The sequence below is a fragment of the Balaenoptera borealis genome, assembly GCF_965194805.1.
Source record: "Balaenoptera borealis genome assembly, chromosome: 7".
Classification (NCBI taxonomy): Eukaryota; Metazoa; Chordata; class Mammalia; order Artiodactyla; family Balaenopteridae; genus Balaenoptera; species Balaenoptera borealis.
This window is the reverse complement of record NC_138864.1, coordinates 77,130,691-77,149,571: the sequence shown is the minus strand read 5'-3', so window position 1 is coordinate 77,149,571 and position 18,881 is coordinate 77,130,691. Positions and strand designations below refer to the sequence as shown.

General features: G+C 38.1%; 1 long non-coding RNA gene across 1 annotated transcript in view; it reads right to left on the bottom strand.

Annotated features, from left to right (window-relative positions):
* Positions 1–360: 360 nt before the first annotated feature.
* Positions 361–18,881, bottom strand: part of LOC309631847 — a 410,290-nt gene continuing 391,769 nt past the window's right edge. Inside the window, exon 2 of the long non-coding RNA XR_014246608.1 lies at positions 361–4,952. This is a non-coding gene — a long non-coding RNA (uncharacterized lncRNA). The remainder of the gene's footprint in view (positions 4,953–18,881) is intronic.

Here is an 18,881-nt window from a genome sequence, read left to right as displayed (position 1 = left end):
ATCTTTATTGGACTTTAATTGCTTTACAGTGTTGTGTTAGTTTCTGCTGTATAACAAAGTGAATCAGCTATATGTATATATATATCCCCATATACCCTCCCTCTTGTATATCCCTCCCACCCTCCCTATCCCACCCCTCTGGGTGGTCAAAAAGCACCGAGCTGATCTCCCTGTGCCATGAGGCTGCTTCCCACTAGCTATCTAGTTTACATTTGTTAGTGTATATATGTCAAGGCTACTCTCTCACTTCGTCCCAGCTTACCCCCCACAAACACTGTGTCCTCAAGTCCATTCTCTATGTCTACATCTTTATTCCTGTCCTACCCATAGGTTTGTCAGAACCATTTTTCTTTTTTTAGATTCCATATATATGTGTTAGCATATGGTATTTGTTTTTCTCTTTCTGACTTACTTCACTCTGTTTGACAGACTCTAGGTCCATTCACCTCACTACAAGTAACTCAATTTTGTTTCCTTTTATGGCTGAGTAATAGTCCACTGTATATATATGCCACATCTTCTTTATCCATTCCTCTGTCGATGGGCGCTTACATTGCTTCCATGTCCTGGCTATTGTAAATAGAGTTGCAATGAACACTGTGGCACATGACTCTTTGAATTATGGTTCTCTCAGGGTATATGCCCAGTAGTGGGATTGCTGGGTCAGGTGGTAGTTCTATTTGTAGTTTTTTAAGGAACCTCCATACTGTTATCCATAGTGGATTTATAAATTTACATTCCCACCAACAGTGCAAGAGGGTTCCCTTTTCTCCACACCCTCTCCAGCATTTATTGTTTCTAGATTTTTGATGATGGCCATTCTGACCAGTGTGAGGTGATACCTCACTGTGGTTTTGATTTGCATTTCTCTAATGATTAGTGATGTTGAGCATCCTTTCATGTGTTTGTTGGCAATCTGTATATCTTCTTTGGAGAAATGTCTATTTAGGTCTTCTGCCCACATTTGGATTGGGTTGTTTGTTTTCTTGATATTGAGCTGCATGTGCTGCTTGTATATTTTGGAGATTAATCCTTTGTCAGTTGCTTCGTTTGCAAATATTTTCTCCCACTCTGAGGGCTGTCTTTTCATCTTGTTTATGGTTTCCTTTGCTGTGCAAAAGCTTTTAAGTTTCATTAGGTCCCATTTGTTAATTTTTGTTTTTATTTCCATTTCCCTAGGAAGTGGGTCAAAAAGGATCCTGCTGTGATTTATGTCATAGAAATCAAGAAACATATGCCTATGTTTTCCTCTAAGAGTTTTATAGTGTCTGGCCTTACATTTAGATCTTTAATCCATTTTGAGTTTATTTTTGTGTTTGATGTTAGGAAGTGTTCTAATTTCATTCTTTTACATGTAGCTGTCCAGTTTTCCCAGCACCACTTATTGAAGAGGCTGTCTTTTCTCCATTGTATATTCTCGCCTCCTTTATCAAAGATAAAGTGACCATATGTGTGTGGCTTTATCCCTGGGCTTTCTATGCTGTTCCATTGATCTATATTTCTGTTTTTGTGCCAGTACCATACTGTCTTGATTACTATAGCTTTGTAGTATAGCCTGAAGTCAGGGAGCCTGATTCCTCCAGCTCAGTTTTTGTTTCCCAAGATTGCTTTGGCTATTCGGGTTCTTTTGTGTTTCTGTACAAATTGTATAATTTTTTGTTCTAGTTCTGTGAAAAATGCCATTGGTAGTTTGATAGGGATTGCATTGAATCTGCAGATTGCTTTGGGTACTATAGTCATTTTCACAATGTTGATTCTTCCAATCCAAGAACATGATATATCTCTCCATCTATTTGTATCTTCTTTAATTTCTTTCATCAGTGTCTTATAGTTTTCTGCATACAGGTCTTTGGTCTCCTTAGGTAGGTTTATTCCTAGGTATTTTATTCTTTATGTTGCAGTGGTAAATGGGAGTGTTTCCTGAATTTCTCTTTCAGATTTTTCATCGTCAGTGTATAAGAATGCAAGAGATTTCTGTGCATTAATTTTGTATCCTGCTACTTTACCAAATCCATTGATTAGCTCTAGTAGTGTTCTGGTAGCATCTTTAGGATTCTCTATGTGTATTATCATGTCATCTGCAAACAGTGACAGTTTTACTACTTCTTTTCCGATTTGGATTCCTTTTATTTCTTTTTCTTCTCTGATTGCCGTGGCTAAAAATTCCAAAACTGTGTAGAATAATAGTGGTGAGAGGGGGCAACCTTGTCTTGTTCCTGATCTTACAGGAAATGGTTGCAGTTTTTCACCATTGAGAACGATGTTGGCTGTGGGTTTGTCATATATGGTCTATGTTATGTTGAGGTAAGTTTCCTCTGTGCCCACTTTCTGGAGAGTTTTTATCATAAATGGATGTTGAATTTTCTCAAAAGCTTTTTCTGCATCTATTGAGATTATCATATGGTATTCTCCTTCAATTTGTTAATATGGTGTATCACATTGATTGATTTGTGTATGTTGAAGAATCCTTGCATTCCTGGGATAAACCCCACTTGATCATGGTGTGTGATCTTTTTAATGTGCTGTTGGATTCTCCTTGCTAATATTTGGTTGAGGATTTTTGCATCTATGTTCATCAGTGATATTGGCCTGTAGTTTTCTTTTTTTGTGATATCTTTGTCTGGTTTTGGTATCAGGGTGATGATGGCCTCGTAGAATGAGTTTGGGAGTGTTCCTCCCTCTGCCATATTTTGGAAGAATTTGAGAAAGATGGGCATTAACTCTTCTCTAAATGTTTGATAGAATTCACCTGTGAAGTCATCTGGTCCTGGGCTTGTTTGTTGGAAGATTTTTAATCACAGTTTCAATTTCAGTGCTTGTGATTGGTCTGTTCATATTTTCTATTTCTTCCTGGTTCGGTCTTGGAAGTTTGTACTTTTCTAAGAATTTATCCATTACTTCCAGGTTGTCTATTTTATTGGCATATAGTTGCTTGTAGTAGTCTCTCATAATCCTTTGTATTTCTGCAGTGTCAGTTTTTACTTCTCCTTTTTCATTTCTAATTCTATTGATTTGAGTCTTCTCCCTTTTTTTCTTGGTGAGTCTGGCTAATGGTTTATCAATTTTGTTTATCTTCTCAAAGAACCAGCTTTTAGTTTTATTGATCATTGCTGTTGTTTCCTTCATTTCTTTTTCATTTATTTCTGATCTGATGATTATGATTTCTTTCCTTCTGCTAACTTTGGGTTTTGTTTCTTCTTCTTTCTCTAATTGCTTTAGCTGTAAGGTTAGGTTGTTTATTTGAGATTTTTCCTGTTTCTTGAGGTAGGATTGTATTGCTATAAACTTCCCTCTTAGAACTGCTTTTGCTGCATCCCATAGGTTTTTGGTCGTTGTATTGTCATTGTCATTTGTTTCTAGGTAGTTTTCGATTTGCTCTTTGATTTCTTCAGTGATCTCATGGTTATTTAGTAGCATATTGTTTAACTTCCATGTGCTTGTATCTTTTACAGTTTTTTTCCTATAACTGATATCTAGTCTCATAGCACTGTGGTCGGAAAAGATACTTGTCATGGTTTCAATTTTTGTAAATTTACCGAAGCTTGATATGTGACCCAAGATATGATCTATCCTGGAGAATGTTCCATGTGCACTTAAGAAGAAAGTGTATTTTGTTTTTTTTGGATGGAATGTCCTATAAATATCAATGAAGTCCATCTGGTCTAATGTATCATTTAAAGCTTCTGTTTCCTTATTTATTTTCATTTTGAATGATCTTTCTATTGGTGAAAGTGGGGTGTTAAAGGCCCTTACTATTGTATTACTGTCGATTTCCCCTTTTATGGCTGTTAGTATTCACCTTATGTATTGAGGTGCTCCTATGTTGGGTGCATAGATATGTACAATTGTTATATCTTCTTCTTGGATTGATCCCTGCATCATTATGTAGTGTCCTTCTTTGTCTCTTGTAATAGTCTTTATTTTAAAGTCTATTTTGTCTGTTACGAGAATTGTTACTCCAGCTTTCTTTTGATTTCCATTTGCATGGAATATCTTTTTCCATCCCCTCACTTTCAGTCTGTATGTGTCCCTAGGTCTGAAGTGCGTCTCTTGTAGACAGCATATGTACAAGTCTTGTTTTTGTATCCATTCAACCAGTCTTTGTCTTTTGGTTGGAGCATTTAATCCATTTACGTTTAAGGTAATTATTGATATGTATGTTTCTACTACCAATTTCTTAATTGTTTTGGTTTTGTTTTTGTATGTCTTTTCCTTTTCTTGTGTTTCCCGCCTAGAGAAGTTCCTTTAGCATTTGTTGTAAAGCTGGTTTGGTGGTGCTGAATTCTCTTAGCTTTTGTTTGTCTCTAAAGGTTTTAATTTCTCCATCTAATCTGAATGAAATCCTTGCTTTGTAGAGTAATCTTAGTTGTAGTTTTTTCCCTTTCATCACTTTAAATATGTCCTGCCCCTCCCTTCTGGCTTGCAGAGTTTTTGCTGAAAAAGCAGCTGTTAACCTTATGGGGATTCCCTTGTATGTTATTTGTTGCTTTTCCCTTGCTGCTTTTAATATTTTTCTTTGCATTTAATTTTTGGTAGTTTGATTAATATGTGTCTTGGCGTGTTTCTTCTTGGATTTATCCTGTATGGGACTCGCTGTGCTTCCTTGACTTGATTGACTATTTCCATTCCCATGATAGGGAAGTTTTTGACTACAGTCACTTCAAATATTTTCTCAGACCCTTTCTTTTTCTCTTCTTCTTCTGGGACCCCTATAAATCGAATGTTGGTACGTTTAATTTTGTCCCAGAGATCTGTGAGACTGTCCTCAATTATTTTCATTTTTTTTCTTTATTTTGCTCTGTGGCACTTATTTCCACTATTCTGTCTTCTAGGTCACTTATCCATTCTTCTTCCTCAAGTATTCTGCTACTGAATCCTTCTAGAGTATTTTTATTTTCATTTATTGTGTTGTTCATCATTGTTTGTTTGTGCTTTAGTTGTTCTAGGTCCTTCTTAAATATTTCTTGTATTTTCTCCATTCTTTTCCGAGATTTTGGATCATCTTTTCTGTCATTGCTCTGAATTGTTTTTCAGGTAGACTGCCTGTTTCCTGTTCATTTGTTTGGTCTGGTGTGTTTTTACCCTGCTCCTTCATCTGCTGCCTATTACTCTGTCTTCTTATTTTGTTTAACTTACTGTGTTTGCGGTCTCCGTTTTGCAGGCTGCAAGTTCATAGTTCCCCTTATTTTTGGTGTCTTCCCCCAGTGGGTGAAGTTGGTTCAGTGGCTTGTGTAGGCTTCCTGGTGGTGGGGGGGACTGGTGCCTGTGTTCTGGTGAGTGGGGCTGGATCTTGTCCTTCTGGTGGGCAGGGCCGCATCCGGTGGTGTGTTTTGGGGTGCCTCTGAACTTAGTATGACTTTAGGCAGCCTCTCTGCTAATGGGTGGGGTTGTATTCCTGTCTTCCTAGTTGTTTGGCGTGAGGCATCCAGCATTGGAGCTTGCTGGCTATTGAGTGGAGCTGGGTCTTAGTGTTGAGACTGAGATCTCTGGGAGAGCTCTTGCCAATTAATATTATGTGGGGCCAGGAGGTCTCTGGTGGTCCAGTGTCCTGGACTTGGATCTCCCACATTGGAGGCTCAGGCCCAACCCCCGGCTGGAGCACCAAGACTCTGCCACCACACAGCTCAGAAGAAAAGGAAGAAAAGAAAAATGAACAGATAGAACCCAAAAACAAATGGTAAAAGCAAAACTAAACAGGCAAAATCACACAAAGTAACATACAAACCCACACACTGAGAAAAAGAAAACAAGCAAGGAAACAAAAACAAAACAAAACAAAAAGCTAAAAAAAAACCCAGAGAAAATGAACAGACAGAACCCTAGGACAAATGATAAACGGAAACATAAACCGACAAAATCACAGAAAGAAACATACACACACACTCACAAAAAGAGAAAAAAGGAAAAAAGAAAAGGAAGAGAGCAACCAAACCAATAAACAAATCCACCATTGACAACAAGCACTAAAAACTAAACTAAGATAAACATAAAACCAAAAACAAATCAGACAAAGAAAGCAAACCCCAAGTCTGCAGTTGTTCCCAAAGTCCACTGCCTCAGTTTTGCGAACATTCATTGTCTATTCAAGTATTCTACAGAGGCAGCGTTTATCAAGTTGACTGTGGGGATTTAATCCGCTGCTCCTGAGGCTGCGCTGAGAAATTTCCCTTTCTCTTCTTTGTTCTCACAGCTCCTGGGGTTCAGCTTTGGTTTTAGCCCCGCCTCTGCATGTAGGTCACCCTCAGGCATCTGTTCCCTGCCCCAACAGGTGGGAGTTAAAGCAGCGGCTGAATAGGGGTCTCTTGCTCACTCAGGCTGGGGAGAGGGAGGAGTGCAGTAGTCATAATTGGAATGTAGGGTGAGCCTGCAGCAGCAGGGTCCAACATGACATTGCAACAGCCTGAGGTGCACTGTGTGTTCTCCTGGGGAAGTTGTCCCTGGATCACGGGACCCTGGCAGTGGCATGCTGCACAGGCTCCTAGGGGGGTGCGGGTAGTGACCTGCGCTTGCACACAGGATTCGTGGTGGCAGCGGTGGTAGCGTTAGTGGTCCATGGCTGTCTCTGGTGTCTGAGCTGATAGCCGCAGCTTGCGCCCATCTCTGGAGCTCGCTTAGGCGGTGCTCTGCCATCTGTGGGCACATGGAGCAGGAAGTCCCACTCCTCACACACCCAGAAACAGTGGTCTCTTGCCACTTACACAGTTCCAGACTTTTTCCTGGACTCCCTCCCGGCTAGCTGTGGCGCACTAGCCCCCTTCAGACTGTGTTCAAGCAGCCAACCCCAGTCCTCTCCCTGCGATGCGACCGAAGCCGGAGCCTCAGCTCCCAGCCCCCACCCGCCCCAGTGGGTGAGCAGACAAGTGTCTCAGGCTGGTGAGTACTGGTCAGCTCTGATCCTCTTTGCGGGAATCTCTCCACTTTGCCCTCTGCACCCCTGTTGCTGCGCTCTCCTCCATGGCTCCGAAGCTTCCCCCCCAACCAGCCCCTGTCTCCACTAGTGCAGGGGCTTCCTAGTGTGTGGAAACTTTTCCTCCTTCACAGCTCCCTCCCAGAGGTGCCAGTCCCATCCCTATTCTTTTGTCTCTGTTTTTTCTTTTTTCTTTTGCCCTACCCAGGTACGTGGGGATTTTCTTGCCTTTTGGGAAGTCTGAGGTCTTCTGCCAGCATTCAGTAGGTGTTCTGTAGGAGTTGTTCCACATGTAGATGTTTTTTTGATGTATTTGTGGGAAGGAAGGTGATCTCCACATCTTACTCCTCCACCATCTTGAAAGTCTCCTCAGTTTTCTTCTTTATAATGGGAATAATATTATCCCTACCTCCTATGTGGTAGTAGGGAGCAAGTATTTTCCCACCCTGTTGTTTCTTTCTGTATCATCCCTGTTATCTGCAGACAGGCCATATTCTCACACATCAGTCCTTTAAGTAACAAAGGTAGTGTTTGAATCTCCCATCTGTCATACCATTAGTTTGGTTTTCAATTGATTCATAACTTAGGCATGGAAAAGGTTTTTGTTCCCCTCAAATCCCTGACAAATAGGGTTGATAAGAGGGCTAAATAAGAAAAATGTATACAGAAAGTTTACAAAGTAGACTTTGGTAGTTATTAAGCCCTTATTACATTTACTGTTATTACTTAAATATAATCCCTGTAGCAAATTCATACTTTAAAATTCCTCTAAGGTCTTTAAGTTGCAAATTGCCCTTAAGACTAAAGTTAATAAAACTTTATTTTAAAAACATACTCTACAATTCAGATCTTTTGCTTTTACTAATTTGAAATATTTTACTAAAACATAGTGAGGTTTAAGTATATCATATTTCATCTAATCCAAAATGCCAACAATAGTAGCATATATGTTTATTTTATATGTCATTAAGAAAGAAAAATGCTTCTAATTAATTCTAAGATGAAATAGATTAAAGACACATCACAATATTAGAGGTTTAAATATGCAAAAAAATGTCTTAGAATTGATGAAATGTGGTAATAAAATCGATGAGTCTGATTTTTCCCTTCACCCATGAGTTGGGATAATTTGAGATTAAATCACAGAGGCAGCAGGCAAGGCCATCCATATTTCTGAGCTGTATTAATGATTTCCCAGATCTTCCTGGCAGTACCAATAGTCTTCTGTTTCAAATGGGCCAAATCTGGGAAATTAATATGGACTGTACATTCCACAAAAATGTCCCTTGATCATGGACATCAACTATGTCCTGAAATGAAAACAGTATTAAGTTGCTGAATTGCAATCCATATTCAAATTCTGTTGTTTTTCTAAGGCACTAGCAAGTCAAAACTGTTTTTTTTGAACATTCCAAATGTACTCATGGATGTGTATGAGTGACAGTTTGCTGAACTGGCTTGAAACAGAACATTTAGTTTACAAAAACTACTTAATGCAAAGCTAAAACATTAAAATAAACTCTGCAAAGCACCTCACGTATGTCAGTATTTCTTTTGATTTGAATCAGTGTTTCTAAGAATGAGAGATTTAAAGAAACCAAAATGAATGTATACACTTTATGCAAAAATATCACCAGGAATATTTACAATTTTAGTAATGTATCATATCTTTCTGCTTTCCATTTTCAAAGCCATTAAAAAGAGAAAGAGTGAATATAAAATTCCCCTCAGCAAAGCTTTTTTCTTCAACTACTGTTTCTTTTTCTTTTAACAGTATTCTACAGCCCCATGGGCATGTTTATTCATGTGTCTCATTGATTCATGTGTATACTATACTCATTTATATCTGGTGCACAGTTGGTAGTATAAAATATGGGTTTGTGGAATAAGACCCTTGATTTGAAATAGCTGGCCAATAAAACTAAGCTATTAGATTAACAAGTCATTGCCTTAAAGGGAGGAATCAACACAAGGTTGATTTTCAGTCTGTTTATCTCTTCCTCACCAGATGAGAGAAAAGAGTGACTTGGTGTTTACATAGTTCTTTGGTCTGTCTGGAAAGATTTGTGTTCTTTGCTAATGTGCTGGGAGCAGTTCAAGCTTATAGTCTTCTGACTATCCATTCTATGTCCTTTCAATATTTTGCGGGCTACTATATGATGAGGCTCACCCAGAACGGCAGTAAACAAATACATATTTTATAGCAATCCACTAGTACTCTAGTTTCCTGATAATTTCCATCCTTCAAGGCCAATGACCAAGATACAGGATATTTTCTGCTTCTATGTGCAAAATGTTTTCTGTCTGTGGGCCAGTTCCGGGTCATAGGTTTCTTGAGCAATACAGGTTACAGAATATTTCAGGATATTTAGGACAATACCTTATCAAGGAGCCATTTAAAGAGTGTGGCAGATTTTAAAAGGATGTTTTTTCAGTGGACTCTTTTAAATTTGAGGTTTAAAAAAATTGTTACTGATTGAGTGCTAATAGGGAGAGCTTGGACTTGGTCAATATTTTCCCACCTCTTGGGCAGTGGCAGGAAACAAGTAAAGATATGGAAGTTAATTCATTTCCTTATCTCTTTCGATCTTTCAGAAGCCTGGATCCCTGATGTACTTTGCCTATTGACAGAATGGTAACAATTGTATTGATTTTGATTTTGTTGTTTGCTTTACCTCCTATATTATAGAGACTTACTGCACTAACTATGGGCTGCCAGTGAGCCATCTGAAATGGGCTGAGACTCAAACTGTCCATGGGAATTGGAGGCTTAAACCCAGGCCCTCATGGGTTCTATTTGTAAGAGACAGGACTTATCAACCACACTACTACTTCTAGAGCCTATTTCTCACCTGCTCTCTGTGCGAAGGGTTGCAGAGAGTGTTTAGGGGGTGTTAGAGTGGATGGCAATCTTACTGGGCACCTGCTAAGGTCAGGTTACACCACAGTTCATCCATTACTCCTGATTCAGAGACCTCCGTTTTAATGTCCTCACTCAATTACTTACTCGCAGCTGAAAAGCACAGAGAGCACTGAGGCAGGGCCTCCAAAGTTTGATGCTTATTTCTTTGACTAAGCACTTTACTTCAGCATGGAAGAAGAACTGATTTGAACAAATGTTTTGCCCTGATTCCCTTGTTAAAGAAACAAATATCTAGAGCAAATACGTAAATTCCTTGTAACCACCCCCCTCTCCAAAAACCAAATGCCAAAAAACCCAGCATAGAAAAATGACTAAGCCATAGACAGGCTCACTTTAAATCTGAAGAAATGGTTATTTGAAGTAATAGTAAGGTGCTCTCAACCATGTTCTATGGAGTTTAGCACACTTCAGTTATCCCATGTCCTCTTAAAAGATATGACCTATCAGAGATATGGAATTGCTCCCTAGATGGATTGTTTCAGAACTTATAGGAAGAATATCTGCTTTAGAATCATTCCAATGTGGATTTGAATCCCAGCTTTGCCACTTGTTAGCTGTGTGAACTTAGGTAAATTACGTCTTATCTCTGAGCTAGGAGTCCCTCTTTTATCAAACTGGCATTGTAATATCACCCTGCACAGCTATTGTGAGGGAAAAGTAAGATTATATTAAATACTTACAGCTGTTCCTAGAACAGCATAGATATACTAGCAAAGCTTTCCTGGCCTGACTCCCTCAGGATGAATTCAAGGTCCTGAGAATTTCCTTGTTGACGGTATGTTTATGTGAGGCAGATATTTCTTAACTATATTATACTGTTAGACTCCCAAACTTTTTCCCCCATTTTCTGTCTCTTTCTGGTTTTTTTGGTTCTCTTTTCTGGACAGCCTTATTCAGCCTCATGTCTTTGATGATCACACCTGTGCAGAAGACCAGTGATCATCTACCTTCAGCTCTGATCTTTCTTGACAGCCCTCGGCCCCCATTTCTAATTGCCTGTGGACGCCTCACATTTGCTATCCTGTCAGCACTCCTAAGTAGGAGCGCCAAACTGAACCAATAACTTTTCCTTTCAGACCTGTGCCACTTTCTCCTTGGCTTTATGTCAGTTTAACCAACTAGCCTGGGAAGCTTGGGTTTATAGTTGATTCTTCTGTCTGCCCCTGTCCTTGACAGTCCAGCAGTCAGAAAGTCACATGGAACCCACTCCTGGAAATTTCTCACTTCCATCCTGTCCTGTCAATTTCCTCAGCTGTCACCATGCCTCAGGTCTTGTCACGTTCTACCATCATTGTGGGGGAGGACTTTTCACTGATTTCCCTGACCCTTCTCTTTTCCCTTTTTGATCCATCCTTCACTCAGCTCTGAGAGTTGTCACAGTCTCAAGACTGTCATTTCCTTCTTAGAAAGCTTCCCTATTACTTTTAGATTACAGTCTAAAACATCAGTGTGGTAGTCACGTTTATGTCCCAATTTGGCCCAGACCTACTTTTTATTTTAAATAAATATTTTTTTAATTTAATATAAAACATTTGACACATGCAGGCAAGTACAAAGATTATATAATGGAAACTAATATACCAGTTACTTAGAATTAGCATTTGTTGATATTTTCCAAGTTTCCTTCATATTTTTGTTCTATTTACATATTTTAAAATAAAATCTAAAACCCTACCTCCTCATCTCCTTCCACTCTGTCCTTGTTATCTATCTACCTTATTTCCCCCTTCCTTTCTCATATTTCATGTTCTTGGTGGTTGTGATGAAAGAGGGCTGGTATTTGGGGTATGAGAGAAGATCTCTTAAAGTAGGGCTTCTAAGGAGGTGATCTGAGCAGATGTGACTTCTCTCAGGGTAATATCTCCATGTTACATCACTGACATGTGAGGAATAGGCAGCGTAACAAAGTGATTTCTAATCATGGCTACAACACTCACAAGCAAGGTACTCAACTTCTGTAAAACCGAGTTTTCTCATATGTACAGTGAGTGTCACCATACCTCCCTCAAGGATCATTGTGAAGGTTACCTGAGATAATGTACATGAAGTACCCAGATCAGAGCCTGGCATCGATATGTCAGTTGAGGAATTGGAATGGACCATAATGGACTAAATGATACAGGCCTGTTCTTTCCTTGCAGGAGCAATGCAGCCTGAATGTACAAGAGCTGTAAAAGTGGCCCCAGGGATTTTTAGGGGGTTATCATGAAATATGGAATGTGTGCATTTGGTTTGAACTTGAAGCTGGCAAATACTAAAGTAACCAACTCCTCCTCCCTTTAGCCTGACCCTCTCCACCGGCCTCTGTGTCAGCCCGGGGTTAAAGTGCATAAACTTGTGTCAAGGTATTCATTGCTAAATGTCCCCAGGGAAACTACAAGGTGGTTGTTTCATTAAAGGCCTTGCCTCCTGCTACGAAAACCATTTCATGTCCCCCATTTCATTCCATTTATGTTTGTATTTGGGCTAAGAAATAGTTAAATGGGTTTCTAACATATCTTTGACTTGAGTCATGTTTAAGTGACTTCCTGAAATAAGAAATCAATGTTACATCTGTCACAGAAGCAAAAAAGAAATCCTACATATGTGAATGATTATATTCCTTGCCCAAGGCGTGAGTCCCCCAGTGCTTCAGAAAAGGCCATCAATCCCTGCAGTATCCCTGACTACTGCGTGTTACATCCAGGACTTAGAGTTACGGAGAGATATGTAGACCTGGTGACAGACAGAAAGTGGGTTGGCTATAGATCTGGGGAAGTTCTTGTGCCTTGCTTATTCCTGCTGTTCATCTTGTGCTCCTGAAGCCTGGCGCTGTAACACCGCTACCTGCTGACAGGAGCTGAGTAACTTGTGTATGGCTGAAACATATGTCCTGTTGAGAAACCTCTCATCTTTGACTATTGGTTAAAGCCCTTCATGGATAACATAAAATCCCATTTAATATAGGAACTAGGAACAACACTTTCTTATTCTGATATTGAAACTAAGTCTTATATGAAGTCTTATATGAACAAACATCAAAACATTGTTACATGAAAACCCAACATTTTGCATTTAAAGAAAGAATGATGTAAGTGTTTCTCATGCCTTAGGAAATTTTGAAAAATGTATTGACAAGGGCAATTCCCAAGTAACAGTTTACTAACTCTGAAAATTCAGATGGCAGAGAGCTTAGGAAAGGACAGAAATTATGGCTGGATTCTTCATATTTGCCTACCATTGAGAGTAATTTAGGTTGAGGAAATACATTTCCATAATTCACATACATTAGTGAATGAATGAATTCAATTTTTATTGAATAATTTTCATCAAGGTTCTATACCCATGAAAGCTGGGTTGGAAAACATGGGTTGATATAATCATTGCTTATACTGAAGGGAGGAAATGTGGTTGAGTAGGTTGAATGTAGGGAGTGCTGAAACAGTACTTATTTAAGCTTTCAAACTGGGAATAATGAATCAACTATTAAAATTTGAAGGTGGCACAGCATTATGGATTAGCTATACTTCCATAAAAAAATATAAATTTTTAAATAATTTATTAGTTGATTCTTTTGTTGTTAACTTCTATATCTCTAAATAATATGCTTATATTGCTATGTTATTGTTTAAAAAATTTTAGGCTTTATCTTTTGATTTTCCACTAAGGATTTAGCTCTCTGTTGCCAAATTCTCCCATTTTGCCATTACTCACATACACATCTCCATTTCCTCCAGTGTCCCATTTTATTTTTATCATTGTTTTGGTTATATTAATATTCATATTTATCTTCCTAAAATATGCAAATTATTTAGGATGGAGCCATGTAGTAAACTGTAATTATCCTATTTCTTGCTTAATTGAAGATTAGTTATATTGTTTTTGATGAATCTAAAAATATATTTGTTACTAATACAACCTCACCTATTCTCTGGTGTTAGTAATTCTATTGTTTTTGCTTGATTTTTGGAAAAGGTATTTATCAATAATTTAATCTCAAAATCTCTTCCAGATATCTAAAACTCTTTTCAAGGTGTTCATTCCCTTCAGGTATTATATCAGTTATATCTCTTTTTCTCAGAGCATTCTGACTTGCTTCTACCTAGACTGGTTGCCCTCTATAGATACAGTTGAATTTCTGAGATATTTCATGTCTGAAAATGACATCACTTTATCCTCACATTTGACTGATAGTTTGGATGGATATACAATTCTAGGTTGGACAACCTTTTCCCTCATGTTGTTGAAATCTTTTATTTTCAAGTATCTAGAGTTGCTGTTGAGAAATCTTAGGACATAATTTTTGACATTTTACGGCCCTTTTCCCCCCTTCCTGTAGGCTTGTAGTGTCTTTCCTTTATCACTAGTGTTCTAAATGTTCTTTGGTCTCTTTTTGAGTCAATGATCTGTTTACTCAGTTTGTTACTTTTAGTATGCAAACTCATGTCTTTCAGTTATAGAGAATTTTCTAAAATTATTTCTTTGATGATTTCTGCTTCTTCATTTTTTCTGTAACTATTACTATTTCAGATATTAGACTTCCTTCATTGGTCCTCTATTTTTTAATTTTTTTTCCCTGTCCTATTTTTAATTACTTTGTGCTTTGCTATATTTATCAACTTCATCTTCCAACATTCTCCAACTGAGTTTTCACTTTCTGCTATCATATTTTAAATGTCCGAGTATTTTTTTTTTCCAGAATGTTTCTTTTTATAGCATTCTGTTCTTGTTCATGAATGCAAGATCTTTTCTTACCCACTGGAAAATATATTATTGAAGTTTTTTTGAAGTTTATCTCTACGCACAGTCTTTGCTATCTTTATGTTGCTTATTTCTGCAGGTTGTTTTAATCCTTGTCTTTCAGAGTAGAGATCTTACATCAGTATCTGATGATGCTTGATTATATGTTCATATATAATTATGGGACATTTAAAAACATAATAGTTGCTCTATTCTCATGGACTAGGCTGGGCAATTGTGGAGTTCCCCATAGGATGATTCTACTCTTACCACTTGCTTAAGGAATTCCTGCTATCAGTGTCTTTGTGTCTCTTCTCTGGTCTTGTTGGATTCTCCAGGTGGCTTTCTAAATTCTTACCTGAAGGGTTCTGGGAGCCAAACTGGGTAAGAAAATTAGGAGCCTGATTATCCAGGATATTAATCTTTCCTTAATTTCCTTGTTTACCCTTATATACTGTAAAGTGCTACCAGCTTTTTTTTTTTTTTTTTTTTTCACATCTTAAGTGAGACTCTATGACTTATGCAAACCCCTGATGCTCTGCCAGGGCTGGAGTGGGGCTGCCACCTGGTTGCATGGAGTGGGCAGATGGGATCTGGAAGTCCCAATGGTTCTTTAACAGATTTTTCAACGTTTGTTCCTATTTTTGGCTATCATTACCTCTACTATCATACCCATTTCAAGTTTTGCTGTGTACGCCCATTTCTTTTTTTTTAACATCTTTATTGGAGTATAATTGCTTTACAATGGTGTGTTAGTTTCTGCTTTATAACAAAGTGAATCAGCTATACATGTACATATATCCCCATATCTCCTCCCTCTTGCGTCTCCCTCCCACCCTCCCTACCCCACCCCTCTAGGTGGTCACAAAGCACCAAGCTGATCTCCAAATGTACACCCATTTCTTTGTAGTTTACTCCACTGTCAGTTTAGGATTCAGTTTTCTCTGATTTGCTAAATCAATAAACATTTCTCCAGCAGGTTTTTAATGTATACGTATATGTAAGTATGTGTGTGTATATATATATATATACACACACACATATCAATCTAATTGATATATATATCAATATATGCAGACATATATATACATATATAATTAGATTGATAACAGTGTCAGTCCTGGTTCCAGCAGGGATTAGATGGGATACTCAAATTAGAGCATTTCGAGTAGAGTTTAATAAAGGGCTCTCATATTCCCAGACATGAGAAGAACATAGATATACCAAAAAGGATCAGGCAGCATGCTGGAGTTAGTAACAAGATTTTACTAATCCTAGGCCTCAAGGTCTGAAGAGAGGGCATGATTACCTGTACCTGGAGGTAGAGACAGCTGTATAAGGAGAGGGCTGCTTGACAGGAGTGGGTTTAGGTTGGATAGATACAGCCAGCTCATGGCAACCCTGCAGGAGGGAACCAGGGGAATAAGTACTGTGACCAATTCCATTTCGTCCTACCATCTCTTGATGGTGCTCATGTTTGGTCAAGTCCACGAGAAAATGTTAATGCCACTGATCCAGGTCAGTGAGTCCTCTCCCCCACTCCTACCTGCACAGAACAAAGTGAAAAAGAAGACAGATGGATCTGGAGAGGGAAATGAAAGTTAATCCTAATTGACTCTGTGATTACATTGTCGACATCATTTATTTTAAGAAAAGGTAAAGTTGAAGGGATTTAAACTGTATACAATTGAGTGGTAAGGAATAACTAAAGAATGTTATTCAAGACATTAGGAAAAACATAAAATGAAGTAGGTATTAGGTTTAATTATATACTTTACCTCTTTGTGATCTCACAAAAATGATGAATTTGACTCACCAAGTTATATACACATATTTAATGTGATTTGATTCTTGTGGCTTCTGGACAAAATTGCTCCCAATTGGATTTCACCCCAATATCTTTTGTGTTTACATTTCACAAAGATGACTTGCAATTACTGTTTCATGAATGGCACCTATAGAATAAATGCTATTCACATGCTTTTGCATTTCAAAATGATATGGTGGAACTTTTTCCACTCAAAAGCTCCAGTGAATATAGCAATTAATCTTGAAGTTCTATTTCAAAACTTATCAAAGTACACTTCCTGATTTCAAATTCAGGTTCAAAGGCAAAGCAAGGATCTTTTCAAGTAACCTTGGTTTTAGTGAAAGTCTTTCTGAAGGACCTAATTATAAGTAGAATATTTTCTTATTGTGTTTCTCCCTTTTCTTCTAATCCTAGAAAAGACCCCACAAATTTTGAACATGATGTTAATTACACACAAAAGAGTTCAAAAGTTTAAAAAATTGAAGGGAGAAGTTCTTCTAGAAGGTATTCAATGCATTAAAACAGAAATAGAAACTTTTTTCTCCCAATATGATTGGTCACTGAAGCCATTTCCATGCATCTGGAATAAATTAAACAAGATAACTAGATATACCATCCTAATACAAGTGTAAAGACTCACATATTACAAAGTCAGAGATTATATGATTATATGTAAAAGAATCAAACAGCAAAATATGGACTTTTGAGAAATTTTCTCTACACCAAAGTCAATATCAATAAAACAGAAGTGTACTTATGTCTATGTGTGTGACATTTATAAGTAATGACCTGCTCTTTTCCAAAACAGTAACTCTAATAGTTGGTAGGCATATAACTTTTATGTCTCTGAACATCCATGGGAGATTAAGAAATCTGTGACACAGTCAGCTATGACAAGGAAAACTGGGTGTTTCTCAGATGGCAGAAATGGCCTGCAGTTTTTCTCCCTGAATACAGGAATGAACAATGCAAGCCTGTGTAGTAGAGTGTCTGGGAAATTAAACATTTTTCAAATGTAAGAGGTCAGATCCCTCTCGGCCTCACCTAACCATTTGAATACTTTTCCCTGAGTCTAGTCCTTGCCCTTCTCTTTGCTTTTCACACGTGCAGCTAAGGGGTGCTAGTACATGCACACCAGTAAAGTGTTGTATGAGGGTAGCCAATGTGTAAAGTGGGAGTGCTAGAAAGAGCAAAATGTTAACACACAGCTAATGCCCAGTTAAGAATACAGGGTATAGGAAGCCACAGATCATCTGTGGTCAGAACAGGTTAGCTGCTACAAGTTGGATAACAAAAAACAAAATAACCTTTGGTACATCATGAGACCAGAATCTCGATGTTATGGGATTAAGTGTGACTCCCCCAAATCCATATGTTGAAGTCCTAACTTCTGGTTTCTCAGAATGTGACCCTATTTGAAAATAAGATCAGTGCCAGTTAGCTAAGGTGCTTCCTCAGCAAGGATCCCAAAGTTTACTACATAAACAGGTTCAGTGAAAAGGAAACCTCAATACTCATCATGTCTCTTTTTATTAACTTTTACAGAATCCGAAAGATGGAATTTTAGGAGGCAGAGGTGCATGAAATTAAGCCTTCTTTGTATCTAAACCTTGTCAGTTATCCTGTCTTAATTTTTCAAAACTTTGTTGGTTTCTCAGAAGGATTAAGATGGGAGCCTAGCAAAGCCCCAAGATCTCATTTTACAGATTTAGACCTTAAAACATCTGGACGTCTGATTTTCCAATGCTCAGCATCTATTCCCTCTTGCTTTGCTAATAGCATGCCAATTGTCCCCTGGAAAAGGATCCCTCCCTCATCCTGCTTGGTCTTAGTGGATGGTCAAGGGAAGGGCCACATCTCCTTCCCTGGCTAGGGTTTATACATGCAATTGAGGCTAAAAGAATCAGATTCATTCTTCTGGGAATCTTAGCCTTGTCACAAGGACAGAAAACATTTGGAATCAGTCCATTTTGGTGGTGGTGCCTTGAAGAAACTCCTTTTGTTAATGGCTAGAAGAGGTCCCAAACTACCTGACCCTGTTTTTCCCAACATCTTAACTTTTTCTTGGGATTCTGTGAGATACTCAGTATCCGTCTAGTGAATACAGTTTTCTTAAGTTAATAAGGGTTGTTTTCAGTTGCATTTAGTCAGAGATCCTTAACTCATTCAGCCTACCATCCTTTTCTAGTGTTACAGTTTTCTAGTATTCTGACACTGGTATTTCCAGGGATGATAATAGTCATAGGGAATTTAAATTACTCATTTGATAATTACTGTTTTGGAGATTTTTTTTTTTTTCTCTCTGAAGCATCTAAATAGGCATTTCATAAATTGATCCTGGATCATTAAGTGGTTAAATTTTGCAGGGGAGTACAATAATTGGGAAACCATCCAGGGTTTTAAGTTTTGTGTGGGGGGATTTTTTTTATTTTAAAGGGCTTCTCAGTAATGTATATTGTTTCCCAATTCCTTTGTATATTGTCCTTGAAGAGTAAGATTAAAACTAGAGGGAATGTTTTCAG